General features: G+C 49.9%; 1 long non-coding RNA gene across 20 annotated transcripts in view; it reads right to left on the bottom strand.

Annotated features, from left to right (window-relative positions):
• LOC141744815 (uncharacterized) overlaps positions 1–27,339 on the bottom strand; it is a 169,033-nt gene that overhangs the window by 116,901 nt on the left and 24,793 nt on the right. For 9 of the 20 annotated variants that reach the window (XR_012587568.1, XR_012587572.1, XR_012587567.1 and 6 more), the window contains 4 exons: positions 23,727–23,830; positions 18,405–18,445; positions 9,112–9,196; positions 2,327–2,451 (listed from right to left, as the gene is read on the bottom strand). This is a non-coding gene — a long non-coding RNA (uncharacterized LOC141744815). Of the gene's footprint in view, positions 1–1,791; positions 1,893–2,326; positions 2,452–4,220; positions 4,459–9,111; positions 9,197–18,404; positions 18,446–23,726; positions 23,831–27,339 lie in introns of all 20 variants that reach the window. The other 11 variants (XR_012587565.1, XR_012587569.1, XR_012587575.1 and 8 more) reach the window with 9 other exon arrangements.

Genomic DNA, 27,339 nt, shown 5'->3' with positions numbered 1-27,339 from the left:
AGCGCACGGAGAAAGATGTGGCAGATCCAAGATTTTTTTGGAGGCATTAATAACACAAACAGCGTAAAGCAATAGATCAGACTCCTGCCTGCCAGGGAAAGGCCAGGCGGCCAGGTACGGAAAGCGGCAATACAGTGAAATTGCAGGTGTTTCGAGGAGAATTTGAGCGGCGCTTTTTTGTTTATTCGTGACTTGCTGCATGCATGGAGTTCCCCTTTTCAGCCTGGGACAAGTCCTGCTCAGAAAGAGCCCTGTGCAATATATTACCTCTTCCCATTTAAACGCAGCAGTCAAAGCAAGATAATGAGATCCATGACAATTTCATTATCCCCTTCCTAAGGCAGCTGCCCCATCCCAAGCCTGGTAGGGAGCCCATGGTGTGCTAGACCCCCCGACGTGGCCAAGACCTGCTGGGAATCCAGCGGCAAAATAATTCCACAAGGCAGCTGCCACAGCGAGACCGCATCCTCTTCCTGTACGTCACCTCTTCAAATGGGGAAAAAAAACACCAAACAATTGAACCTCAGACCGGGAATTCGAGTAACTTAATTAGGAAAAGAGCCTTAAAACCTTTGCAGCACCCCGACACTGGCCCGTACCAAGGAAAACGCATCAAAGATGGACTCGTGCATCAGAATCCGAGGAATCCCCTTTTTTTTCCTGGCATCAGGCATGCCAGAGCACTTGAAGGTGCAACAACCTGCAGGCAGGGAAGGGGCAGGGGGAGTCCTCCAGCGACATAAGTCAATCCAGACGGTGCTGGCTTACAAGTCCCTACCTTTAAATTGATTAATAATGACACATTTAAATGGATAACATAAATTAATTTCTGAATTGCGCCATTAGTAAGTAATTAATTTCTTTGCTCTGTGAAACTAAGATATCACTGTTATCTAAATCTATAAAGAGAAGAAATGCTGAACGAGGACTCCATTAATGTAAAAATTGATTTTTCCATTTACCCTCTTCCGAGGAGGGTTTTTTTTCCCTCCCCATCCCTCCAATGCATTTATTTTTCAAGTGGCTGGGGGTGGGCAGAGTAACCTAATTTATACTTGCAGTGGTAATCAAAAGATCATGCAAGCTCATTTCAACCAAATGATGTCATTATGAAGGCTGTTAAAGCCGGGGTTGCCTTGGAAACGCAAAATACTGATAGTTGAGGTTGGACATCTGAGTTCTCCGTAGGCACAGTAACGAGGAAACGGCGTGGCCCTGCCAGACCTGGCCTGACTGGTCACGCTGGGAAGATCATCCCAAGTTACTGAGATGGTCTCTTCAGCGCTCATCAGGCTACCGTTCTTCCTATTCCTCCCACCATCTGCCAGAACCTATTACCTTTACAGAGCCAGAAGAGAAGAACTCACTGGGTTAAAAGGCAAGCAGGAATGACAAGGCGTGGGGTAGGACCTGCTCATCCCAGTGGGAAGGAGGCACCAGCCAAAGGCTGCATGTTGCTTACCACCACCATTTCACCCCAAAGAGATGCCTCTGCCACCATTCTGGCGCAGCCCGGGATGGAGATTTGCTGGGCACTCAGGGTGTCTCTGCCGACCAGAGCCAGGATCCCGTTGTAGCCAAGGTGTTAGAACCTCCTTTCCAAAGGGAGGTAAAGGGTCTAGGACATGCTCAGTCTTGGTGCAGGAGATCATGTGCTCAGCACCCTCTCGCACGCTCCAGAGGGGAAGGTGCAGCCTAGGAGAGGGGAGCTCTAGTTTGGGTGCCCCAGGGCAAGAGCCTTCCTTGCCAAGATCAACAGCTTCAACTCTGGCTGGACAAAACAAGTCATACCTGTCCCCTCTTACAGTGCTGGATCCTTCAAATGAGGATACTTTGACTAGGAGTTATTTCAAAAACAATTCCAGGAACGGAGCTGACTTTCTATCTACTACCTAGAGAAAAAAAAAAAAAGCCTTGATTTTTTCCACGCAGTGAATATTTCCACGGCCGTTCTGCCAAGCTGGCTTTAGGCAGCTGTCCCCACTGGTGTCGTTTGCATGGGGGGAACAATGAGAAACAACTGACGCCGGTTAGGCGGCAGGCTTTGGGCAACCCAGGACTTTCGTCCACCAACAGAAAAGGATGCAGACTGACGCTACGGGTTCGGGACAACTCCCTGGGTCTCTTTAGCCAGTTCTGCACTTCCCAGTTCAAGGTACTGGGAGAGGAAGGTTAGGACTAAACTGGAGATGCATTAGCGGCTCTCTGCATCAGCGGTACACCTGCCTTGCTCTGCCGAGAAAGCCCCATCCCTCCCATTGGGATCTTTCAACCGTGCCAAGCCATGAATTTCACAGTTCCTTTTCGGCTCCTTTTTTTCCCCTACCCTGTCCCAAGAACAATGCGATGTCGTCTCTCATCACGTCACGCCGAGCTGAAAGCCAACTTTAAGGTGCGCCTCGGAGAGAAGGGGGCACAGCCCGAACCACGTCTTCAAATGTATCCACCACCCTAAAAAGAGAACAGAGCCGGTTGAATTATTTACAGCAAGTATTTTGGCTGTATCTTTTTTTTCCCCCCCTCCTCTTGTTAAAGAGCACAAAATAAAACAGGCATACAAACAAGTCAGTAGGATGAAACATTTACTCTCTGGGCAAGGAGTGTTAAATGAATGTATTTCAGCTTCTCAATTAACATCCGGATGTCCCCTAGTCACTGCCAGGGTTTTTTCACTTTGGTGAGCAGGTGAGGACATTAATACCCCGACGCGATCTTCCTTCTCTTCCCTTATTGAGTCACCTTCCCCTTACGCGCAGGAGTTTCTTTGAAGGTTCATCAATTGAAATTGTTTGAATGCACCAAGAAAAATAATAAAAAGAACACTTCATAACATTGGCAGGAGCGTTTCAGGCATGAGCACTTTGAATATTTATTCGCCCTTTGTGTGAGCAATCTCAGCAAGAAAGAGCCAACGTGAATAAAAGGAATTGCAAATACCAGGGAAGCGCCTCGCTAGTTTTCATTCACGAGAATATTTGCACAGGCTCCTGGGAGAATTATCAGGCAAGGTAATACAAAATCCCTTGTAGCCTCAAAGCTTTGGACACTCCATAATCCTCCTTGTCCAATGAAAAACATCTTTTCCTGAGAGCTGAGGGCCTAAGCTGTTGGGTGGGTTTTTTTTCCCTGGCTTGGGAAGCCTGGAGAAGGATTGGAAAAGCTTGGAGAATTGTTATCTTTGCCCCCGTTCCTGTTTCACGCTGCTTCGTCTTTCCTCTGCCTCTCCTCTCCCATCCGCTCTCTCTCCCTTGAGCTGAAATGGGGAGAACAAGCTAAGAAGTCATAAAAAAAAAAAAAAAGGCAGGGAATTAAAAAAAAAAAAAAAAAAAAAAGAGCTGGCCAAGGAGGCAACCCCATGGGAGCTGTGGGAAGGTGGGGGACTCGCAGGGAAAAGCCTGTTAAGCAGCAAGTCATGGCAGAACTTTGTACCACAGGGTCTGGATCAGACAAGATCCCGTCTGGGATCAAAATGAGAACTAATTGCTAAGGAGCAGAGCCAAAAGATCCTTCTGCCCAGGAAAGAGAAAGCAGTATCCGTTGAGTTTTTGGGGCTCAGCAATAAAAGTGCTGGGGTCAATTTACTCATAATTAGCCTTTACGGGCCTACGGAATTTCATTCTTGCCATAGAATTTTATAGGGTAGCTCAGAAACTTATAGAAAGGATATTGTTTTCCATTATCTTGCACAGGTTTTTAGAGCATTTCTCTAGAACCCTGTTGGTTTCAGCCCTGTTAAATTCAATAACTTCCCTAAGGGAGTGCTTTAAGTGTCAGGCTTGATTCAGTTATATAAAGGGATAAGGGAATAATCGTTAGACAGTGCGCGGGGATGGGAAAAGTGGTTTTGCGTGGCACCAGTCTTATTTAAGAACAGTCTGAATTTATAGATGAGGCTGAGGAGAAAGTTGGAAGCAACTAACATAAGCGTAAAAGACAAAACCCAGGCAGTGCTTTTAGAGAGGGCTGTGATTAACTGGGATACCACAGAGACACGAGGATGGTTTCAGACGAGTATTTTAAGTGTTTTTAGATGTTTGCCTTGGTTTCATCAAGATGATGTCCCATGTACTCTTCTTGTATTCATAATGTAAGCTTATGGGCACTGGAGTTTATATAAGAGCCTGTATGGCTTGCTTTGCAATTAACACATCCTGCAATTAGCAATCCAAAACACTGAAGTCTTTAATATTTCTTCTTACTGCTAATACAGAATATTTTACCTCTAATATACTGTTGTCCTTGCACCTTAATTTATTATGACAGCGTGAACCGTGACTAATCCTCCTGAGTGCTGAGCGCAGGCACAGACCAAACACCCAAATCAGCGTCCCTGCTTCCCACTGCTCCCCCAGCATCCTCTCCAGAAAGGGCGGAGGTGGACAAGCGTGGCCTTCAGGAGACAAGGGCTGTGAAGATCATCCATCCATCCATCCAAGACCTGCTCTGATCAGGAGGCACCTGCGATTGGAAGGGGAGGGAGGGCCTGGGGTTGCTTTTACGTGGTATTGCAGCAGAGGAGAGGCAGTTCCCAAGAGGCAGGTTTCAAAGGGCACATACGGACTGAAAGACCCTGTGATAGACTTTTCACCCAGGCTGTGCACCTCAAAGGTCAATAAAACCCCAAGCACATAGGCCCAACTCCATTTTCTTCACTAACAGAACCAAATAACATGCATTTTTCAGCCAGTGACTAAGACGACTCAAGCTTTCTGCCCTTAACCAAGGATATTTGCCAGCACTTCCCAGAAGATCTGCTTCATAAGCGGGTTATCCTCAGGTTTCTCCACCCACGCCTGAGACCCTTCAAGGAGGAGGCACCTCATGACTCACCACCTGAGCCCAAACCGATCCAGCCCCATTAGCTGGGACCCTTCGGGCCAGACTCATGCCTTCCCAATGGTGCTCAAGACGCCGTGGAGAAACACTGCCAACACCAGCTCCAACTGCAACATGAGCCTGGATATGGCTGGAGGTGCATGTGGAGCCTTTCCCAATATTGCCATCAACGCCCAAAAACCCATAGCAGCAGGCGGCAGGGCTGGTCGGTGCCAGAAGGTGGTGAGGTCACCCCTGTCCCTCCCCGCAGCACCCACGTAGCTGGGAACAAACTTCTCCCTCGCCTCTGCCTACTCGGGCTGTGCTTAGTGCCTGAAGCCTGGAGATCGATAGCTCCTGCTTTGCAGAAGTCAGGACAACTGCAGGAATTCCTCCCGAGTACCCAAATGCCTCGTTTATTTTAAGTTAGGTGGCTCTTCTCAGCCCCGTGCTGGGTGCGGGTTTCCTGGTCCATCATTACAAACCCTTTTTACAACTTCTTTGGGTTCATCCCTGGCCTGAGCGTGAGACGCTCCATTTGTTTTTGCAAGAACGTCCCCGAGATTTATACCTATAATTATACAGGTAACCTTTCTGACAGGGAATTTTGAAATGATCAACGCTAAAGCAACCTACACATTAAATGTGATTAATAAGACGCCAAGTGGCCAGGAGTCTGCGCCTCCCTGCTTGTTAAGCATGTCAGCCGGAGTGTCCCCAGCTGATCCCGCTGCCCGGAGACATCGTGGGACACCCAAAAATGGTGTGGAGTGGCCTCGGTCACTCCCGTTGGACATATCCACTCCTCCCAGGCAACGTCCATGGGAGGATTAGGGTACACACAAGAGGATGACATCCGTCTCCCAAAGCTTCATTTCTGAGGATGAAGACTTCTTCTGGTCCTTGCTAATATTTTCTCCTGCCCTCTGAGTCCTTTTGTCCCCTTCCCGGTGGGAGCCATACTGGCACAGCCACAGCTGGAGGGATACTGAAGAGGTGACAGCGGGATCCGGCGTGACAGGAGACAGATGAGCAGCAGCCTGGCTGGGAGGCAGGTTAAACAAGGTGCCCGCTCCCCCGGTGCGAGGTCCCCTCTGCAGAATTGTCTTGCCATCCCCAGGGGCGCCTGATGGAGCTCTTCTCCTCGCTGGCTGAGCAGGCGCCAGCTTCACCTGCTATCAAAGCACCCGCTACCCATGTAATCGGGGAAAACAGCATCTGTCAGGATATCTATCATGCCCCGCGGAGGCATGTCCCCTCCTCCCACCCAAAAGGGTCACAGAAGCGTAAGATGGAGCTTGGCCGCGTGCGGCATTGCCGAGGAAGCCAGCTTCACGGTGTGCTTGGCAGGTTGCACAGCCCCATCCTTTACGGCATGCGTCGAGCCGAGGTTTTACAAAGCTTGCGTTTTGCTGACGGGTTGCCCAAAGACAGTAAAAATCAGTCACAGTCAAGCTTGCATTGACCTTCAGTCGACGGCTACAGCACGCTAGAATTACGGGAGAAACCCTGATAGCTGCGTCCCTATTCTCTGGACAAAGTTATTGCATATAAATTACGTATTGATTAGAGGCAGGAAACGTGAAGAAGCCTCTTTGGGAAAACCGGAGGGTGGAAAAAATTTCAGGGACTGACAAAAGAGCTACTTTAATTAGGAAGGAAAGGAAAGTAGTGGGAAGAAAAAGCAAACACAACCTCCCTTCAAGAGCCTCCCACTCCAGATCTGAAAATCTGATCAGGAATCGTCCCTCTTAAGGAAAGGAAACTGGATTTTGGAGCTCTTTTGGCTGGGCCATGGCTGCAGGAAAATGAGCTGGCTTCCTCCCTTCGCCCCACGCTGACGAGGATGGAGGCCGGGCAAAAGAGAGGCCACACTTTCTGCCGCTCCTGAATATTGCATGCCGAATGGGGAAAGCGATAGATCACCCAACGAGTGTGTAACGACCATGCTTATTTCTGCCTTCTAGCTCAAAGTGCTTGCAGGGTAATTACACATTTTGGACTTATTAGCTGTAATTACTAGGTTCTGTAATCTGCAGAATGTGTCATTAGAGCATGGGCAACCTCAAGTGGCCTAAGCATGCTCAGAAAAGTTTCTTGTTTACCGTCAACTTTTCCTGCCTCAACCCTAGATGACCACAGAGAGACAAGGTACTTCTTCTCATGTTGTGGAGCTTGGAGGCTGTGGTCCTCTGAACTGGGACAGATGGGACGCTTGTGGGAACGCAGGCAGCCCTGGCCTGCAAGCTGATTGCAGGCTACGGGAGTCTTTGCGAAATTTGGCTCTCATTCATATGGCCAAATAACATGTGGTGTTCGCAGTAAAGCCACAGCACTCCTTTGGACAGACACCACTACACCAGTAGCGGCTGGACCAGCTACAGGGCTTCAGCTCCTGCCTCCTGTCCCCTCACTGCTGGGCACTGCCAGGAGCTGCCTTCAGCAGGATGGCTTTTGAATCATGCCGCTATCAATAAGCAGAAAATAGAGGTTTTAAAGTCAGTTTGGGTCTACGTAAAAGCCCTGCCAGCTCATCGCAGATGGGACCAGTCGGGGCCAGAGCGAGCGCAGGCTCCCGGGCTTATCTCAACGTACAGAAATGAATTGGTTTAGGACCCTCCTACCTACCAGACTGGTACAGGCCAGGTTTCTCCCTGACCCAAATTAATTCATTCTTTCTCTATTTCCACTCCTCCTTTCGCCTGGAGTAATCTCCCTGCCGTGTTTCTCTTCAGCCTCCCCTGCTTTTGGGGCGTTAGCTGGACCCACACCTCCAGGCTGCTGCTCTGGTCCATCCCTGCAGGCAGCAGTTCTCCCCAGCAGCCGCCTCGCAGCCCAGATCCTACCTTTGCCCCCGAAATTAAACACAGCCTCTCAATTAACATCCGTCTCCCTTTCCAGACAAGAGAGAGCTGGCAGCTTGGCCAGGACTGGAAAGGCAGAGTCTGTGGGAAAGCCTGGGATTCCCACACCTCGGACAATTAGCTTCTCCATGTAACATTCCCCAGGACAGCTTAGGTTTGCTAATGCAGCCTTTTTTCCAAAATCCCTTTAATTTCACACCAGCGCATGAAACAGAAAAGCCAGTCAACCTGTCCATCCCTGCACAGCGCAGCCACGTACAGCCCTGGCTGGGATCATCAGGGCTCCTGGTGGCACCGCGCTACTGTTCAGGGAGGAGGGACAAGCGGGACCCTTTACCCGAGGCTGGAAGCCACCCACAGCAGATGCAGAGAGGTGAGAGATCCCTCCAAGAGCATGGATGAGGAGAAGAGGTGGCTCACCTCTACCCCAAGGCCCAGAGGCCTCCCAGATCCAGGTTTCCCTAAAACCCAGGAGGCTGTAGCAGAGATGCCCAAGGATGGAGACAGCTCTGCATCACTTGCCTCTAGTGTAACATCTCCAAGGCCACGTACCCACCAGTGACCTCAAATGAGACAGTGCTACAGAGCCCAGCTTGACCCAAATAAATTGCAGCGGCTGCATCTAAGTTGTGCCTCTGACCGATCTTTGAGCGGTTTTAATTTTTCCCCCAACATAAGTCTTTACGAAAGCTTTGCAACCCATGACATAAAGCCAGGTTTTGCTTCCTCCTGGTTCCCGCTTATTGTTTTGGCCAAAATATTGACTTGCAAGGGGGAAAAAAGAAAAAAAAAAATCAAACAAACGCAAAAAAGCTTGTGGGATATCCTAGACTTCACTGCACCCTTCCACGCAGGGTCAGGGAGGTACCCAATACTCGGGTCATACAGCAGAATGAAATCAAGTGGTCAGAGAATCACAGAATCGCCTGGGTTGGAAGGGACCTTTCCAGATCATCTGGTCCAACCATCAACCCAACTCGACCAAAAGCCATCACTAAACCGTATCTCTAAGCACTAGGTCACTGAAGGAGAAGATGAAGTGGAAGATGGGAAGAAGTAGTGCCAAGGACATCACTTGCTGTCCGCACACAGTACCAGGCTGCAGCGTCCCTTACTATCCCCCTTTGATCTGCAGTGAGCCTGGGCCACAGCAGCAGTGTCCCTGTCCCTCTCCTGCTTGTGGCAGTGCCCCAAAAAGCCAGGCTGGCAGAGGGGGATGTCAGGCTCCCCACCAGGACAAAGACCGCCTGGGAGAGTTGACCTCTTCCAGAGGCAGCAAACTCCAACCCCGCTAACAGAGTTAACGCATCCCTCCAGGACAACAAAATGCAACACAATACAACGCGAACAAGCATTTTCCTTCCAATTTTACCCTAAATTACATGTGACTTCTTTTTATGAGCATCTAAGAACCCCTGAAAGCAGTATTCACCTGTGGGAGCCTGATGGCCACCTCACACTGGGCTGAGCAGGAGAGCAGCGGTAGCATAAAACCAGAACGTCGTCCTTGTAACCACCTAGTGAGAGCAAAAACAAAAAAAATAACAATGTGTGACCACCATTTCATTTTTGTTTCCTTGGGAACTAACATGCCATCCATGACGCAAACAACGAGCTACCCAAATAGACAATTTCTACCCAAATAGACAATTTCTGGTTTCCCCTCTGGGGAAGCTTCTGAGGAGCCTCTGCTGAAATCAGTAGAGCTCATTTGCGTGGAATCTGGCCCGTAGGCTTCAAAAGCAATGCCACGGGTACCTGTTACGGTAGCTCCAGATTTGTGGCCACCAGCCAGCTGGTTAGATGGCCGGATAACCCAAAACTTATCTTTTTTTGCACGCTTAAGATTTGCCTCCTTATTTCTCTGTAGCGAAAAGCACTGTCCGATGCTCAGAGAAGAGAGCGGATATAATGCCAATCATCAGAGTAGCGATTGCTTATCTCGCAGGAGCTCTGAGAGGCTTAATTAGTTAATATTTGTAAACCGTGATGAGCTCCGGAGATGAAGGATGCAAAACATCCGCGGGAAGAGATTGCTCGCAACAAAGCCCGCAGCATCTCTGGGCTCCCCTTTGCTGCCCAGAGAGCCCGGCTGGTTTGAAGCCCACCCCTGGCCGGTGGCACCGCGCCTGGCGAAGCTGAAAGACACCTAAAGGAGCGCTCCCTGCCGCGTGCCAGCCCTCTGGAACCCAGCAGGAATATGACACTAATGACATCCTTCAGAAATGTAATTAGTCTTCATTCATGGCAAGGTACATTAGGGAGAATTCAGAGGCTCGGAGAAGTGGGCTCCAGCGGGTGAGAACTGAGGCTTGTGCTTTGAAAGATGCATTAGGGAAGGGGGGGGGGGACGGAAATAGAAAAGAAAATGTTCTAATATTACTTAATTACCCCAAGACATCCTCAGATGTAATCGAGCTTGGAGGGCTAAATGAAGGCTGTGCATGTGAGACCGGCAGAGGCTGATGTATTTATAATGAGGCCACTTTGCCAGGCAAACTCGGTCCCCATGGTGGGGAGAGGGGCACCAAGAGGAAGGACAAGACAGGGGCTGGGGAGGTATCTCGAGGTGCCCAAAGATCTGCCGATCTTCATGCGAAGTCCCTTCCCCTCTCCTCGGGGTTGCAGGCCAGGCTGGATGGAGGCAGGATGGGAGATGAAGGGGGCAGATGCAAGTACAGCACTGCCCGGCAAACTCACTCACGGGTTGGACGCCAAAACCCCATAAAAAAACCCCTTAGTGCCCAATAAAATGTGTAAGATCTGCCACCTCACGCCGACGGTGAGACATCCCTCCATCCAGCTCCAAATCCGAGTCGTCCAGCATCCCATCAGCATCATCTTCGGACGCCTCTCCATGCGGGGAGCTGGGATGGGAAGCAAGCACAACCTGTCCCTGGGGCAGGGCTGTCCCTGAGGATGGTGGCAGGGGGAGGCCCAAACCTTCCCCACGGTGGCCAGGGTTTGGCCCTGCTGCTCCCATTAACGTTAATGGAAAGCAGGCGGTGAAATCCCAGTGCTAAAAATCCGCCCTTTTATCCACACTACCAGAGGCCGGATGCACGCTCGCAAGCCCATTCCAGCCCTGATTTACATACTGTACAGAAGGAGACATTAAAATCCAAGCGGTTTATGGTAATTAACGCTCATTTAAATATTATGCTGGTAACTATCACTTCCAATTGTGCTCAGCCTTGAAGGGGCTGTGTGCGCGCGTATATACCGACAGGGAGATTTTAAACGGATACTGGATCTTCTCTCCTGATCGCCGCTTTCCCAGAAAAAGGATGTTTAACGTTCGTTAATTGTTTCACTTCGAGAAATTGCTGTGAAAAGTCACCACAGGAGAGGGGAAATTTTGTTGGTTTTTTTTCCCTTTTAAATTTTTGTAAAGCAAGCAATAATGGGAAGCCCTGCCTGTGGCAGGGATGTATTAGCTGAGCACAGCTCTGCTCAGGCTCTGCAAGCACTGCGATGGGTGACAAATAGCTATTAACACTGAGCTCCCTGTCACTGCAGGAATGAAGACTATGGAGATCAAACAACCTTTAGATGGGAACAAAATGTATTATTTATCACCAATTAATCTTTTTTCCCCCCACCCCCTCCTTGTTCACTAGGGAGCCCAAGCAGTCGGACCGGGGTGGGAGGCAGCACTGCTTCACTGAAGCCCAAGGGGACCCATCGAGCACCTTTGGTGAACTTTGCACCGATCCACCCTTTTCTGATAGTAAATATCAATGGGAAATAAATAGGTTGTGGAACACACCTATGGGCTGTGGTACAAAATAAAGACGCGAGAGGCTGCAAGTGTCCCAGTCCTGCTTTCAAGGCTCATAGAGCCACTCAAGCAAGGCCAGGCGGGCATGGCCCTACGTTGCAGTCAAAGCTGGACCACAGCATCCTCAGAGGATGAGGATGAAGGTGCCCATTGCCGCAGCACTCCAAGCACCGAGGGCTCTGCCTCTTTCCAGCTGCTATGGAGTTTCCCCCCAGGAAGATGAAGGATGCAGAAAGTTGTCCCTCAAGAGAAACCCAACAACATCCACTTTGGCATCTACCAGCTGGCCTGATAGCCAGCTCCACTGGATCACAGAGCGAGCAGCTCTCTCTGGGAATATCTCCCGCACAGGACATGGAAAAGGACCTCATATTCACCTCTTTCTCTCTGAGCACCGAGGGCACGGCCAGAGAACATGAGCAGCAAAGGAGGAGCAGGGGGTTAGCAAAAGTAGACAGTACGGGTCTTGGCCAAACAAAATGACCAACAAGCCCACCCGTATACTGAGGGAAAGCGACCCATGTTCGCACCTTGTCTGAAAAAAACATCCAGGATACCTGATGTATCCCAAACCATCACTCCTTACCTGCCTGTCCATGGGAAAGCACGGGCAGTGGTAGCAGAGCCCAGGAGCTGTTGCAATGCCCCTATTATACTAATGATGTTTTCTGCCCAAACCACCCCACGTGTGGCTCCTCATTGCCAAAGAGAATCGCCCCGATCCCTTCGGGCTCCGACCTGTCCCTTGCACCAAAACTCCCATGAGACGTACCCAGGATTTTCTTGCAGGAGACCACCAAGCGATGCCAAGAGACGTAAGCAAGAGCCTTTGCCCATTCCAATTGCTTGACAAGGTCTTGCAAGATCCATGTTTGCATTAAAAAGAAATTAAAAGGTTTTCCACTCCACTAGCTTGCCCAAAGCCTGCATACTAAATAGTAAATGCTACCTATAAGGTTGAATAAAATCTTCATAAAAAAAGCTAGCAGTCATTGAATACATCATGAACAATGACATTGGGGAGGCATTGTTCTTCTCCTGCCTGATGGACCATGCTGAAACACCTGTTTCTTATCGTGAAACCGTTAATAACTGTCACCACTGAAATCAGCACTGAAAATGTGTCATTAAGTCAAGTTATTCCAACCACCACCAAATTGCGAAAAGAACAAAACCGGCAAGGAGGAATAGAGGCAAAACCAGATCTCAGATAAATGTCAAACACACACTTGTCTACATGTCCACTGAAAAACCACTTGCCACAGGGGAGGGGAAAAAACCACGACCAGACAAACCCAGTTTACACATTAGATGACTCCTGCCTCACAGACATCTTCTGGCTGACAGGAAAGACACAGCTGGATAACTATAGGCAATTTTAACTGATTAACTACAGACGTTGACCCTTTCAATTAATTCGCCGGGGATTTGTTTCATTCCAATCATCTCCTAAAGCTACAGCCTCCCCACAGAGCCAACAGAAAAGCAGTTTCAGGTCCTGCCTTTCTCCTACACCAGCTGCAAAGGGGTAACAGGGCTGGTCAAGGTAATCCTGACTCTGACAGGAATGACGGAAAGGATGTTTTGTACTGATGAGGCTGGACATCCACAGACACAACCCTACAGGGGCTGCAGGGTCTTCATCTTCTCAAAGCAACCTAGAGCGATGCATAAATTCAATCCCCTAATTTTGCACAATTCAGACACGGAAATGGATGTGAGTTTCACAGTGCAGGTCCATCCTCTGTAACAAAACCTCTTGCTGACGTTCATTGTCCTGCTCACTGGCTAAATCAACCTGATTTCCTCCCATAACTGCTGAAAGCCTTAGATCACTTTTCTATAGCAAAACTGGCTATTTCTCCCCCAAATCACGACCAGTCTCAGTGTTTCCTCTTTCCCTTCGAGACCCTGGTCTGGCCTTGTTTTGGTCCCATTTGGGGGCCATTTCTGTCCAGTGAAACCCAGCTGCCACCTTGAAAGTTAAACACCCCTGTCCAGCTTTTGATGTCTTCTCCACTGGCAAAGTAGGCCTAGATGTGAAGGCTGCTTGTCCATGGTGGTCTGCTGCCCTAATTAGCAGCCTTCTTCCCATTACCGAGGACTGACCCTCTTGTGGCTCTGATGGAGTACTAGACTCCGTATAAAGATGCATCAACTGGAGGCAGCAGCTCCATCCCCTAAATTCTTGGCACAAGGCTACGGCGTCCTTTTAGTGAAGGCCTGGATTTTGAGGTGGGCACCGCAGGAGCTGACACTGGCCCCGTTCGCAAGGAGTCACAGGAGCTCGCTGAAATGGTTTGAGCGCAGCCCTGTCCAAAAAAAAAAAAAAAAAAGAAAAAAGTCAACTCCATTGAGATTTTCTGTCAAAAAGAAAAACTAAGTGGAAAATTCCTGGCTAGAGGCAACTCTTAGCCCTTAGCCTGGGAATCCAGCCTTGAAAGCTTCGCCCTCCTCGTACCACACGGAGAGCCTGGATCCAGTCTCTGTATTTCTGTTTGCCTGAAACAGCCGAGTTTATTTTCCCCCTGCTGCCCCTGGATTCACAGCTATAACACCCGGTAGAATTTTAAAAGGATCCGGTGCTTCTCCAAGCAGTGCAAGCGCGCCCAACGAAAAGACGCACCTGAGATGACCTCGAAACAATCCGAAATTAATCTCCCCAAGCCGAGCCACTGCGGAGGGCAAGCATTTCCTGAGCTGTGGTCGGGGCTTTGGAAAGCGGGATAGGCATGGCATCCTTTATCTTCCCCTGCAAACTCCCTAACAGCCTGAGAAAGGACGGTTCAAAGGAGCAAAACAAAACACTCACCTGCATGACAGAGTAGTTAGCTTAATCCCCCACAGGCAAATCCCGTTAGCGTGTAAAACTAGGAGTGATAATTGTAACCAGTTTTCAACCTTTACTGTAGTGGAAATAATCACTTCAGCGGGCGCTGCCTTGCTTCTCAGAGACTTCTTTCTCCGCAGATTATTTTAAACTAATCTAAGAAGGGGGAGCGGGAGGGAAGGAGGGCATAAGATTAAAGAAGAGCGAATATTTAAGACCGGGGCGGGAGGAGGCGATTCAGGCAGCTACAGGTTGCTGGGGCTGAGCAGCACCTCTGTTTGAGAAACACCTCAAAGGCAAAAAAAAAAAAAAAAAAAAAAATTAAGAAAATGCGTAAAACACAAACTGGATTTCCTGCAGATGGATTCTGCCAGGCGAGCCTGGTAAATATATTTTTCTGGGAGATAACGGCTATATTTTTTTTCTTTTTTCTCTAGACAAAAGCCAATCTTTGTCTTTTGTGAGAGCGCTTGACCATCTGGACTTCAGAAAAACATTTGATATTGTGCCACATGGGCAAATGATTAGTTAAAATGTAGGAGGGGAACATTACAATAAGAATTATGAATCAAAGAAAAGCTTTGCCCAGAAAAAAAAAAAAATAAGATTCCAATAGATAATACCGAAAAAGGAAGCAGTCTGGAGGGCTTTTGCTGAGCAGACTGTTCAGTCACCACTCATGTTCAATGCTTCCTTAACAACAGCGCACCAACACTTATCAAACTCGCTGCTTAGGAGGCAAAACAACCCCAAACAATGAGTTTTGGCATCATTTGGCAGGAAACAATGACTTTAAGAACCAGACGGATGGACGTGGAATGACATTCAACGGCACAAAACCCAAGGTCAGGTTTAAAAGATCAGTGGCAAGGATGGAACCTCGGTGGAGATGACAAAGAAGACCCACCTGTGTGGCTTAGCTGTCCCACAACAGTGCAGAGGCCCATGGCACAACACGATTATAAAAGGCATCAACAACTCAGAGTATTTCCAGGAGAGAGAGAGGGGAAAAAAACCTATTAACCGCTAATAAAGAACATCTCCAAGAGATCACATCCTGAGTAGCGTGGTGAGGTTGGAGAGAGCAGGTATAAACCACTCATCAGCACTTTTAGGTTGGCTAATTACTATTCACTATCACACGGGCCAGGGCCTGAGACAGCCTCCATGGGAACAGCAGGAGCAAAAACCCACCTGCCATTGAGAGAGCTCTCCATAAAGTTTATAAAAAGGGATATGGTGAGCAGTTCCTTGTAACAAAAGTGACTGGAGACAGTGAGCTATGAGATCCTTCCAGCCCCGCATTCCTCTTAATTACCAGGAGGTCAACGACACTCCCCAGTTGACCCCATGCCCATCATCACCTACATGTTCACCAGATCCCTGTGGCATGACATGGGGACAGGATTTAAGCTTGTGGTTAGTTTCTGGTGGCACACACGGCTCCTGGGCACCTCATCGTCCACTTCGCCAGCAATGGGCGAGTCCCCTTGCAGCTTCAAGACGCTTCTCGTCCCACGGCAGGGCTTCCCTGCCGAGCCCGACGTGCTTTCCACAAGAGTCATTTAAGGGCTTCCAGGGCTTTGCTTTTTTACAGATGCTCAGAAATAACCTCCCTGGCTTTTTTTCCCAGGTCCAAAACAGATTAATTTAAGGCTCGCTCGTTCGGGGAGTGCTGGTCTTTATTGCGGCTGAGCCAGCCAAATTCAGGCTGGAGTTAAGTACCTCTCACTCCCTCTGGGGAGGCTTCACAAGAATACAGATCTCGATGGCAATCTCAAAACCCAAAATGCTGAGAAACAAATGCTGGTCTTATGTCCTGCCACCAGCACGGGACGTCACGCCACACAGCATCTCCAGACCCACATCTTCTCCAGCCCTCTCCAAAAACGCAACGATTGCCCTCGGAGGAACCCGAAACCGCGGTTTCTCCTTCCTCGGGCAGCTACTACAAGGTCTTTGGAAAGCAGTAAGGGATGAAGCGAAGGAATCCCAGCAGAAATTAAACTGAATTTACTCCGGTGAATTTTCACGGAAAGATACTTTGGGCAAACATTATTAAGCCTCCCAAGGTAATGTAATTAGAAGTTCTGCCCCTTTTATCTAAAGTTTGCACACACAAAAAAATCCATCACTGCATTAAGGGGTAAAAAGGGCTTTTCCTTCTATTTTTTCTTCTTAATAAAGGAGTTTTATTTAAAGCTTCCTTTAAGCAGGTGAACATTTCACAAGGAATCCTGGGCTCGTTCTGAGTACGTTTGGATCTCTCCTGAGTAAATCAGGAGACAGGTTCAGGTTTTGCATCAAAATATGTTAAAATAAGCCTCAAAATGCAGGTGGCTATTCGAGAGAGGAGAAGGCAGCAGCAAAGGCCTCACAAAGGAGAATTACGCAGGTTTACCCAGCAACTTCTGTGTTTATGGGCAAAACCCACTCACCGTGAGTAAGGACGGTCAGGAATTGAGACAAAATGGGTTTTAGTCAGAGGATGTCAGCTTGCCAAACGCAAGATCTCACATGGAGTGGGAAGAAATGACAAATTTATTTACCCAGGCCAGAGATTTTTCAGCATCATCGCGGAGTCGTCAGCAGTTAAAAAAAAATAAAAAACAAAAACAAGGAAGAAAGAAGAAAATAAGAAAACAAGAAAAAAGAGCCCCCCAAAGTAACGAGGAAGCTGGTACATTGGGTACTGGCCAGGGAAGTAGATGGCTCAGATTCAAGCCCTTCAAAGCAGGGATTTGTACCTCTCTGCCTCCAACATTCCCAGCAAGGCCCCAGCCATAAAACAAGCCTGGGAGTTTCACTCTCATCTTCTGGTTAAAAAAAAGAAATTATTTTTTTAAAAGTATCTTGGCTTTATCTTGATGTATAGAAAGCACTTCTTCCGACATCTCAGGAAGGGCTGTGGGACGAGAAAGAAGCAGGTCCCTTCCCTCCCTGCTTTTGATTACAGCTTATTAGCATCCTTGTTGGGTTTAAGATTTCCCATAAAAATTCCATTGCCGGCAAAAACCTCAACCAGAGAAGTAAGCAAGCATTATTAGGAGCTGCCTCTCATTAAGACCAGTTTCCTAAGAAACGGGAGCTCCTATGCGTGTGCGCGCACACGTCCATCGCAGTCAAGCCGCCGTTTAATAACTTTCATCCACTTCTGACATGGGGTAGAAATCGCACACCCTTAAGTTCCTGAAAGCTTAATGAAAATAACAGGACAAAGGAGGCAGCGATAGCCCCATGAAGGACAGCCTGCTCCACCTCGTTATTAGCCACCAGAGAAGCCACGCCGAGGAAAGGCATAGGAGATTAAGCCCTGCGCCTTCCCCTGCCAGCAGCACTTGGCTTTTCAAAAAAAAAATTAATAAATTACTGTCTGGAATAACCTGGACTAAGAGGCACTGCTGAGAACGGCCGCTGCTGGCAGGCAGTCCCCGCGGCCGGCAGGGTCGAGGGCTTGGCCACCGCCTGCTCCGAGCAGATGGCGCAGACACGCCTGAGCTGGAGAAATCTTTTGTAATAAAAAACGCCTCTCCCAGAAATTAACTTTAATTAAGGCGTGAGGGCTTAATATCTGTATGCGAGATATTGAGCCTTCAGCGGAGAGGCCATTCCCAGCCCCTCGTCTCGCGCCTTTCCCCAGCATCTCCTTCTGCCCCCAGGTGCTGCCACCCAGCCTCGTCCCCTCCTTCGGGAACTTGGCCCCAGCTGCTAATTTGCAGGGAAACGTGCAGGAACTTCAACGTCTTGGAGCCCCTCTATCCCTCCCGGTAGGTTTGACAAGGGGTTCAAAACTTGTTAAGAGGAGGCTGGTGGGAGGAAAAGCAACTGACAGACAGTACAATCGCATAAGCTGCTTTTTCCTCGGGAAACCAGGCTAAAAATAATACCTTGCAATTTGACAGCCTCAGCCCAGGAGAGCCGCCAGTGTGCTGGTGAGGATGATGGAGCGGAGCACCCAGTGGGCTCCAGTAAGGCACTGGGACAGACCCCACGAGTCGAAACCCCACCTTGGACCAGCGACGGCACCCGCCGTGGCCACCCCAGACACCGACCTCCACCAAACCCAAAGTTTTGCGAGCAAAAGGGCTCCCGCAAGATTCCCCCAGCTACGTACCTGCAGCTCGCATGGTTTCACTGTGCTGCTGCTCCATTAGCCTTTAAAAAAAAAAAAAAAAAAGCACCATTTTACTGCCCAAAACCACATTCCCCCAGTGCAAGAGGGAAATCTCACTGTCACAGACACAATTCACTCTCCTCCACATCCCGCTCCAGTGATGGAGGAGAAAACCCTTTGGTGGTAATTGCTATGCAAGGAGGGGGGGGAAGAGATTCTGATAGCTTTTATTATCAGGGTATCCAGACGTAAAGCGAATGCCTGCAATATTTATACATGTCATCACTTATAATAAGTAACCTGATTTGTCAAAGGGAGACAAGATCCAAAGATGTCAATTAGGTGGAGAGGGAGGGCGAGCCGTGGGAGAAGCGGCGCGCGGGATTTATCAGCGCTGCAGATATCAGCTCCTGCTTCCCAAATGTCAGCCACAAAACCGCGAGCGGCTTTGAGTGGCCGAGGCACAGCCAGAAACACGAAACAAGGCGGTGGTGAGGGTGAACGGCTGGGGCTGGGTCCCGCTTTGGGGTCAGCCCTCTGCTCCCGGGGTGGGTGCCGGCACTGGCTGGCAGAGCCTGGGGAGCAGGAGGAGAGGGAAGGCTTCCTTTGACTGCCCTCTAATGCCAGGTAGAGGGAAAAGTGGTGGGCGCTGGAGGACGTCGCAAGGGCCTGCCAGGAGAAAGGCAGCAGGGCTTGGGAGCAATCCCCGCAAGGAGGTGAGAGATGCTGCCGTAAAGCTGGTGGATGGAGCCCAAGAACAGACCAAGGAGTCTCCCTGGAGAAACCAGCGCTATGGCCCCGTACGCCCTTACAGGGTATTTTAGGCCAGGGTTACTGGCAGGAATCCCCCTTTTTTCTTCAAAATGGATGGACAAAAGTCTTGCCAAAGGCTGGGGCAATGCTCCCTCCACCCCAGCTGCTGGAAGCTTCACCCACGCTTGCGCTGACCTTGGCCAGGCAAATCTCCTCAGCATAGCCAAGGCTTGCTGGCAACAAGAAGACCAAGGATGAAGGGCGTAAGAGTTCGTTTAAAAGTTAGCAGGTTCTGGCCTCCCAAAAACCTCTAGAAATTCACTGCCAGCCTTAAAACCTGCCTCCTGTAACGCCCATCGCTGGTGGCACCAGGTAGGAGGAGAAAGACCCTGATGGAGCAGGGCAATGGAGAGTGTAAGCCCCACCATCAAGGTTACAGCTCTGGGGAGATTTATCCCTAACGTTTATGTGAACTTTGAGCAAAGCTCCCCAGATGTTCGCACCTCTGGATTTTCACAGCCAAGCCCCACTTCTTCCCCTCACCCAGCAATAGGTGGCAGCAATGAACTGAGCTGGCCGTGCTCTGCGGGACCACTGCCCCTTGCAACCCCTCACCTTCCCTCAAACCACGACCTCTTCTTCTGCGGGGGTGGAAACAACCTCTGCACCTTTGTGGTGGCCAGAGGCTGGAACCAGAGAGGACACGGGTGACAAGGGAACTGAGGCGTCCTCCTCCTCTGGGGTTAAGTGGCCCCGTGTGTACCATTATAGCAGCATCACCATAGCAGGAGGGAGGGAGGGAGGGAGGGAGGGAGAGAGAGAGAGGGGAGACCTCCATGGAGTCTCATCTTCCAGCCTGACAAAGCAGAATCACCCCAAAGCACCTCCGCCGACAGCAGCGCTAAAGATAAATCAGGTAGAAACATCTAGTTGAAGATCCCTTAGAGATGCAATTAGGTGTGATGATGTTTGCTCACCAAGGCAAAGGAAGGACACTGCAAGAAACACTTGCAAACAGGGAGAGCTTCCACCTCAGCCCAAAAATTAGCAAGGAATGAAATAACCGAGGTGTATTTTGCCACTGAAAAAGGACACCCAGCCACGGTTTTGTTCGTCACCCTCTCAAGAGACTCAGGACAGGCAACACCCTGAAACACCAGTACCCTGCGTGCTTTTGGAATTGGTGTTAAAAAATACATCCTGTGGCAAAGAGCTTTACAGGAGGAAGCCACGGTGTGGGACTGCTGCAGAAACATGGCCTCAGAACCTGCCTCCCCCCCGGGAAGCCTCGTCACATCTCAGGCAGAAAATATCCAGCAAGTTTCAAGACTCCTAAGAATGTCACCCTGTGCCAAAGTCACCACGAGGAGTCCTACGGAAGGAGCAAACCCCTCAGCAAAGCCAAGGGAGATGCTGACACCGGGATTCGTCTTCCTTAACTTAATAACTGCAGACACCTACATCTGAGCTACTCATTCTGCACGCCTGTCTCTCTGTAATGAAGAGAAATAGGCACTTTTAGGATACAAATCGATTTTAGGCATCCACGCTAGCGGATAAAACCTGAGCTGAAAGCACTTGCAATGGGGAACTCTCAACCATCGACACCCAAGCTGTCCGTGAAGCAAATCCCTCCCAGCCACAAGACCGGGGACAGCAGAAGGAACCGGCCGCAGAGCAAGATGTGTCTTCAAGAGATGAGAGCTGATGTTTGGAGACAGCTGTGGCTGACGGGCGAGCAACGCCGAGCAGGGTCGTCCACTCCTCCATCGGAGACGGAGCACCCAGCCTTCCACGTCCAGGGGACTGGCCAGGAGGGAAGAGGGATGACAGACACATTAGCACCTTCTTCTTGTTGACAGCTTGTTTTCATCCAAGCTTTCTCATCCTCTGCTAATTATTTCCTTTTGATTTGGAGACTTCAGAAAAAAAAAGATGCAGCAGTGGCCTCTAGCTATCCACCTTGGGGCTGAAGAGGGGGAAAAAAGCCCTGAATGACAGAGGACTCGGAGAAGGGGGAGGCTCGCTCTTGTCCTTGCATCGAGAAAGCAGGAGTTTCTCTTCAGGGGCATTTGGTGCACATAAAAACCAGAGGCCAGACCCACGGTACATCGGACTGAGATATGGGGCTGACTCGCGGAGAGCAGAAAGGGTTGAGCTCCTGCAGCAAGGACCATGAACACGGTACCCAAGCCCAGACAAGGTGGACAACATGTAAAGGCAACCAAAAACCAGCACAAGGATTTGTGGGGTAACTTAAGAAAGACGTTTCCAAAGCCGGAAGTCCACTCTACCTGCTCAGGCCCCAGGCCGGGCATGAAGCGTAAACCTCTGCAATGCTTCTTCAAATTAATCCATGGGAAGAGACTCGCTAACTGGCAGAAGGTCAGCAAGGGCGATTCAGACCAGTGGTTTGGAGAATTCTCGTTTTGACCGATAACCAAAGACCAGAAAGGAAACGGGCACACTCCCAGGAGAGAGAGGAGACTGTCTACAGTGGGAAGGGAAACAGCCTGCACCCAAACGCAGCCTCTGAGGGACGTAAAATGCTTTTGACCCAGCATCTCGGCACTCCTGCCAGCATCCCTCGCAGTGATCATAGAATGGTTTGGGTTGGAAAGGACCTTAAAGACCACCCAGTGCCACCCCCTGCCCTGGGCAGGGACAACTCCCACCAGACCAGGCTGCTCCAAGCCCCGTCCAACCTGGCCTTGAACCCCTCCAGGGATGGGGCAGCCACAGCTTCTCTGGGCAACCTGGGCCAGGGTCCCACTACCCTCAGAGTGAAAAATTTCTACCTGATAGCTAATCTAAAACTCCCCTCTTCCAGATTGAAGCCATTACGCCTCCTCCTATCACTACATGGCCTTGTAAAAAGTCCCTCCCCAGCTTTCTTGTAGGCCTTCCTAGCTTGTAGCTTTAGGGTACTGCAAACAAGGAGCCATGAAGATCAGCTTCCCAGCCACCCCCAAACCATGACGGCACACACGAGGCAGTGAGAAAGCACCCGAGGGAAATGACATCAGCCCAAAGTCCCTTCCAGCGCCCTCCTGGCCGGATGGGAGCCAGGCTGAAAGACCCCTTCGCTCTGCACCCTCCTGGCCAGGGGAGCCACTGAGACCCGAGGCACCGGTGTGCTTGCAGCACGCGAGGACCAACGTGGGGCCGGCCAGGCATTTGCATGCAGAAATCCTCCGCCCGCTCAGCGCTTTTTCAAGCCCATACGTTCATATTAAATGGTCTGTTAGAGATTTGCCGGTACTTTTCAAGCTCTGACAGCCCTGTTTTTATTTCAATTGCCTTTAGGCCACTTCGTGGAATTTTCATATATAAATATGGAAATATGCAAAAGCCCTCAGATTTATAGGATCCGACACTGCGGTTTAAATGAATCCCCAATGATCTCGTCTCCTGCTTGTGCCCCCTCCCGCAGCACCCCTTCCTTGGGGCTCCGGCGTGCCCACTCCATGCAGAGTGGTAATCCTTCCCAGGCAGGTCGGGAGCCAGATTCTGCGCTCCCCTCTCCCCATCTCCCATCCTTTACCGCTTTGCTGCTCCTCTCGCTCAAACTGGGGCCGTGCTGTGCGGCAGCAGTTCAGTTTTGAGGCAGGCAGCCCTGGGGATGCAACCATAGTAGTAGGCAGCAGAGAATCCACACCACATGGCAGTGGGAAAAGCCTTGGTCAGACCCTGCACGGCTTCAGAAGAGTCAATCCCAAGGCAGAAATCTCTTCCGACATACAGCTCCCAAAGGGCAAAACTCCTCGCGCCCTACAGCTCCCATCGCAGGAAAGCCCTGCCACCACTTTGGGGTCAAATCGGAAACAAAACCCTCCGTCTCATACCACATTTCCCCTTTCTGCCTGTCTCCACTGGAGCATCACGAGGGAAGAGCTGCCTCAGAGGGAAATGAGTCCTGCAGCCGCAATGGGAGCCAAGGGCAACCCGAGGTTTCTTTCCCCTCCGAGAGGAGGACAGGAAAAGGCAGCATGCCCTGGGGGAGGCAGGCGCTCGGCACGGGGATGGCTCCCAGTGATGCTTTCGGACTTAAACCACCACAGGGCCCACTTGGAAAAATGCCTTTTCCCTCTTTCCAATCGCTCTCGAGGGGCTGAGCGCAACAAAAATCCAACCCTGAGCTCCCAATGGCAGAAAAGTGCCCTGAAAACCTCAATCCCCGCCTTGGCCGGGGCACACACAGTTCACCCAGCGACTGGCACGGCCAGGGGCTCATCCCAGCTGCCCGGCCACAGCTATATATAAATAAATATTTACCATTATTTATTCATAGTAAATATTTACTATATTTATTTATAGTAAATAAATAAAGATGAAAGTAACAGTAGCCTCTGGGGGGCTGATGCTTACCCTGGTTTAAATCACTGCAGTTCAATTAAAAAAAAAAAAAAAAAAGGAAGAAGTAATACACATTCGCTAGCAGAGGGTTAAAGAAAGTCAAACCAGCGACCTGGAGAAAATTACTAGTTCGGCAACAAGAGCCGGTGGAAATAATCTTCCAGCAGCCAGACATTTTTCCATAGGTGCCCCACATTCTCCCTGAATACTAACTTGCTTCATCAGCTCCCGGCTGCCGTCCGGGAGGTGGTTCCTTCGTGGCTGAGAAAGCAGCTGGAAAATGGCTGTGGCATCCCCTCGACCTCCGCCTCTCATGCCTGTTTTGAGACAGAAACAGGAAGTTTGGCTCCGCAACAGAGCCTGGTTTGTAAGCTTTGAGGGCACACACGGAGGAAAGCCCAGAAAAGATGGGGCCGATCTACTAAGCACAAGCAATACTGGCTTTATTTAACAAACCCGGCAGCCGAAAACACAAAACGTCTTTGACGAGAAGGCAGCACCACCTACTCAAATTGTTTAGCGTTTCTCCTGGACTATCTGTTTTTATTATTTTTTTTTCCTTTTGGCCTATTTTCTGCATCAAGAGAATTTCATTTTCCCTCCAAAAGCAACTTGATACAGATCATGAGAAGGAAAAAAAAGTGGGGAAGAAAACCTGTTGGTGCAGCTTTTTCCTGAAGGGGATGCCTATCAACAGCTGTACTGGAGCATGTAATTCTTTCAGATAAAGGTTATTTGTTATTTTTCCTAAGAAATCTTAAACTTAAGCCTGCAAGTTTGGTGCTAGGCCTACACTTGGTTATCAGGTTGACGTGTCCTGATTAACCGAAGAGAATTACCTTCTCAGCGTGCGGGGTTGATTATTTAAAATAAACGAAAAAAGACACTTTTTTTCCAGTTCAGATCACTCAGAGGATCGGTTATTTTTAAGTTGATCCAGGTAAACACATTTTTGGCTGCACATGCCCAGGCGTCCACGGACATCCCTTGCGAAGCTGCTCCGCCGGCAACTTCTCTGCAAACCCTGGGCTCTCCTGCAGCCGCTTTTCGCTGGAGCCTTTTTTATGGCCGGGATTTCCTGGGAGGAGGCTGAGGAAGGGCAAAGCACCTCATCCTGACTTGCCAGCCCCCCAGCTCCCGCCGCCTCTCCTCTGCTCCTTCCCCCTTCCACCATCTCCCCCTTCACCCCTCGGCATGAATCGTCCCCGCTATCAACTCCTGACACCATTAGCTTTCGCTGTCACCAGAGCTGACAATTCAAAAGGCCCTCGAGAGCTGTCGGTAGAGGCACAATAAATGAGATCTCTTAATTAACACCTCCCTTAACTAAATAAATTAATTTTATGCGGCTGATATGTCGCGTCTTCACAGTTTGAGGGTGACTGAGCAGCTGAAAACGTCCCTCTCCTCCTCCGAGGAGCCCACGGAAAGACTTCTTGCTTGACAGTGTTTCTATAAACAAACCCGGCTGTGAGGGGGCTGCAAGGGGAGGGAGGGAGGAAGAAGGAAGAGCGCTGGATGAAGGCCAGCTGGCAGCCATCTGCTTCAGCATCCCTCGGCACCTAGGCTTCCAGGAGAAACACCTCACCTGGGCTGGGGAGGAGAAGAAACCCCTCTGTGAAGAAAGAGATGCCCAACAGCCCAGAAAGCCAATCGTATCCTGGGCTGCATCAGGAGAAGCATGGCCAGCAGGTCGAGGGAGGTGATTCTCCCCCTCTACTCCACTCTCATGAGACCCCACCTGGAGTGCTATGTCCAATTCTGGAGCCCCTACTACGAGAGAGATATGGACGTGCTGGAATGTGTCCAGAGAAGGGCCACGAGGACGATCAGAGGGCTGGAGCACCTCTCCTGTGAGGACAGACTGAGACAGTTGGGGTTGCTCAGTCTGGAGAAAAGAAGGCTCCGAGGAGACCTTATTGTGGCCTACCAGTATCTTAAGGGGGCTACAAGAAAGCTGGTGAGGGACTTTTTAGGATGTCGGGTAGTGGTAGGACTAGAGGGAATGGATTAAAACTAGAGATGGGATGATTCAGACTGGACATTAGGAAGAAGTTCTTCGCCATGGGGGTGGTGAGACACTGGAACAGGTTGCCTAGAGAGATGGGGGAAGCCCCATCCCTGGAAGTTTTTAAGGCCAGGCTGGATGGGGCTCTGAGCAACCTGATCTAGTGGGAGGTGTCCCTGCCCAGGGCAGGGAGTTGGAACTAGATGATCTTTAAGGTCCCTTCCAACCCTGACAATTCTATGATTCCAACATCCCACATCCTGAGGGGGCTGCAGAGGCAAGGCAACCCACTGCCTCTTCTTCCCCGCAGCAAAACCCGCCACAGCCCAGCCAAAGGACGGAGAAAAAGTCAGGATGCTTTGTCTCCCGAGCGAAGGCTTGTTAACCCGGTCTTGCAGTGGGTGCTACTAAAGGTAGATCATAGAGATTTAATAAAAACAAAAAAAAAAAAAAAAAAGGACTTAAGGACTTGAGCACACCAGCACCAGGACTTCAGCCCTTGAGCGACAGGCACCTGATGGGGAAAGCAGATCCCACGCCCCCAGCTAAATGCAAACACTCCCTACCTAAAGAAAAGGGTGGAAAATGGTGACACACCGAGACTTCACATCCAGCGTGCAGCTACAATGAGGGTGGTGAGACACTGGCCCAGGTTGCCCAGAGAGGTGGTGGAGGCCCCATCCCTGGAGACATTCAAGGACAGGCTTGATGGGGCTCTGAGCACCCTGATCTAGTTGAAGATGTCCCTGCTCACTGCAGGGGGGTTGGACTGGGTGGGCTTTAGGGGTCCCTTCCAACCCAACACACTCTGATTCTAAAACACTAGGTCCGGCACACCTTAGATTTTACACATATGCACACCCTCCCCTCCAAATGCACCTAACTTTTCTTTTCAGGGCAAACGGCACACACACGTGCAAGCTCTCTCCAAAACACCTCTCAAAGGATACTACCCTTTTTCCTTCACCTTTTTTTTTTGCCCCCGCCTCTCTCTCTCTCCCTTTTAACCCAACACGCAGGGTCCTCCCTGGGAAGGAAGGAGAGCCGGGCTGCGGCTGGCATGTCCACAGCTGTCTTCTGTAAAAACAGCCACTGATAACACGATAAAAGCCTCCTCGGTGGCCTTTGATGGCTGGGGAAGAAGAGGGAAAAAAAAATTGAAAGCTCACCACTAAAAAAAGACATTCTCCTCCAGGTCTGAATCACCAGGGCAGCTTTTGGTTGTCGAAGAAACACGATCGTCCAAGGGAACAGACTCAAGGCCAAAATCAGATTGTATTATCCAGGTTACCAACAGGGCGCCCCGCAGAGATGCGGCCAAGAATTATTTCCTCCTCCCTTTCTTTTCCCCCGCGGGAGCATGACAAGAGAGAAAGACTCTCTATTTATTTTTTTTTTAAGGAAATTAATTAGATTTCTAAAGAGGCTTGGATTTAAAATCAATTTCCCAATGAAAAAGCGTCAGGTTTACGGTTGTCGCAGGATGTCGGTGGGGTCTGTTTGCTTGCCTTATGGGATGGATGCCCCAAGCCCAGGTGCCGTGGGTGTCACCATTTTGACCAGAACTTTTTAGGTAACGTTTGGGGGAACCGCTTTCCTGCTTGAAGTCAGTTTAAAGGAGAGACGGCAAAAAAAGACCTGTGCTATTGCTGAGTAAACCAGTGCCAGGCAGCTGACATGGAAAGGTATTATACAGCGATGCCCACCTTCTTTGCAGGAGCGAGGAAAATTCTCCAACAAAAGAGGGACCGGCGTGGGTGGATTCTCTGATGTGTACTAAGGGGTTGGGTTGCTCGGAATTTCTCCCCTGAGGGGGAC

The sequence above is a fragment of the Larus michahellis genome, chromosome 6 (assembly GCF_964199755.1).
Source record: "Larus michahellis chromosome 6, bLarMic1.1, whole genome shotgun sequence".
Lineage (NCBI taxonomy): Eukaryota > Metazoa > Chordata > Aves > Charadriiformes > Laridae > Larus > Larus michahellis.
This window is presented reverse-complemented; position numbering and strand designations above follow the sequence as displayed.